This window comes from Triticum dicoccoides, chromosome 5A (genome assembly GCF_002162155.2).
Source record: "Triticum dicoccoides isolate Atlit2015 ecotype Zavitan chromosome 5A, WEW_v2.0, whole genome shotgun sequence".
NCBI classification, from domain to species: domain Eukaryota; kingdom Viridiplantae; phylum Streptophyta; class Magnoliopsida; order Poales; family Poaceae; genus Triticum; species Triticum dicoccoides.
Genome location: NC_041388.1, coordinates 3,499,083 through 3,501,026, shown reverse-complemented (window position 1 = coordinate 3,501,026; position 1,944 = coordinate 3,499,083).

Here is a 1,944-nt window from a genome sequence, read left to right as displayed (position 1 = left end):
GTGCATACGAAAACAGAGAAACTAACGCCATAAATGCTGAATAGGAATATATTTTTTATCAGCAATAAGATAATAGGAAATATTCGCAAGGGAAAAAGGATAATAGAAATAAGGAGTTGCTTGCCTTACATGGTGCTGCTGAGGAGAGGGTGACGCCAGAGTGGCTTCCCCCATGAATTGGGGGAGATGCAGGGAATGAGGTGTTTTGTGGAATGCTCCTATATAGCGCTTGGGCGCCATAAACTCAAACTGACGCTCACGCACGCGCATTATGGGCCGGCCCAGCTATTTATCGCGCGCTGGTTGGCTCGCCCACTGGCTCATTGACTTTTAAAAATGTTGAGAAAAAATGTTCGCGAGTTTGAAAAGGTTCACAGCTTCAAAAACAAACTTCACGACTTTGAAAAAAAGTCTCAGCAGTTTTTAAAAAAATGTTCACAAACTCGAAAAAGTTCACAAATTTCAGAAAAGTTCATGAATTCAAGAAATGTTCACTTACTTGAAAAAGTATGCGAATTTGAAAAATTTCATGGCTTCTAATTTTTCTCAAAAATGAAAAAATTTCATGAATTTAAGAAATGTTCAGGAACTCGAAGACAGTTTGCTAATTTGAAAAGTTTGTCGCTTCAAAAAAATATTCACGAATTTTAAAAGGATCACGCTACGCCTCCATCGGCGGATAGCTAGAAAACATCCGCCGCTTTGCTGGCCGTTGGATGGACGCGGGGATGTCCATCCGATTAACCAGCCAACGTAGTGATGTCCATCCTATTAATCCACTCACAAGCGTCACCTCCCTTTTGCAACAAGGGCGGTGTTGCGAAACAAGTCCTGCCACAGGATGCTTGTTGCAAAACGTCCGAACCACTATTTACCTTTCTGATACACAGTCTGCGTTGCGGGTTTTTTTTTCAACTGGGGTCTTGTTTTAGATTTTTATTTATAACCGAGATTTGTTGAAAAAAATTGTCTTCACTTTTTTGTAACATATATTATGTTACAGGAGAAACTTCTGCAATATTGGAGTTGTTGCAGAAAAATTAAAGGGTCACGAGGAGTCACGGGCACATGTCACGTGGGGCACGTGTTGTACGAGCGAACATGTGTTGTGTTGCAGAATTTGTTTTTGAACGTGCTACGCGTCAGCCGACGAATTTTTTTAAAGGATCCGTCAGGTTGTGAGTCGTCAGATCCATTGTATTTCGTGGCTTAATGTTGTCCTCATTTCTGAAACTGAGGATGTGTTGCAAGTTTCGTTTTGCAACATAAGTCTTGTTGCAAAAATATTTAAAACAAGGTTAGTGTTGCAAAAGTACTTTTTTGCAGCAGAGGTCTTGTGGTATTTTTTTTTGCAACAAAGGTCTTGTTACATATATTTTTTTGCAATACGCGTCTTGTTGCATAATTTTTTTTACGTCTCCACTTTTTTGCAACAACGGTATTGTTGCGGAAGGTACTTTTGCAACACGGATGTTGTTGTAGAAAAATTACAGTAAAGATGTAGTCACAGGCCACGCATGGGACACGCGTCACACGCTCAAGACGGTGGACGCGCGGTGTTGGACCAACCGGCTGTTCACAAGCTTTTCCCATTTTAAAAAGGTTCATGAATCTGAAAACTTGTTCTTGAATTTTGATAAAATCCTGAATTTGCCAAAATGTTTGTGATTATAGTAAAAGACGAGAAAAAAAGGGAAAAGGTGAAAGTAAAAAAGGAAAAGGAAGAAGGAGAAGGAAAACAAAGAAAAAAGCGAAAGAAAAACCAGCCAAAAAAGAACAGATGGGGAAGCATCAAGAAGCTTTCTAAAAATCAAAAAATATATATAACCCAGCTCGTGAAAACCTGGCGCGTGCTGTGCTTCCTTTTTTTTTTATTGTTACAACGTACAAACTGGCAAGTTGTGTCGATTAAAATAAACATATAAACATAAATGGGCAGAGCCC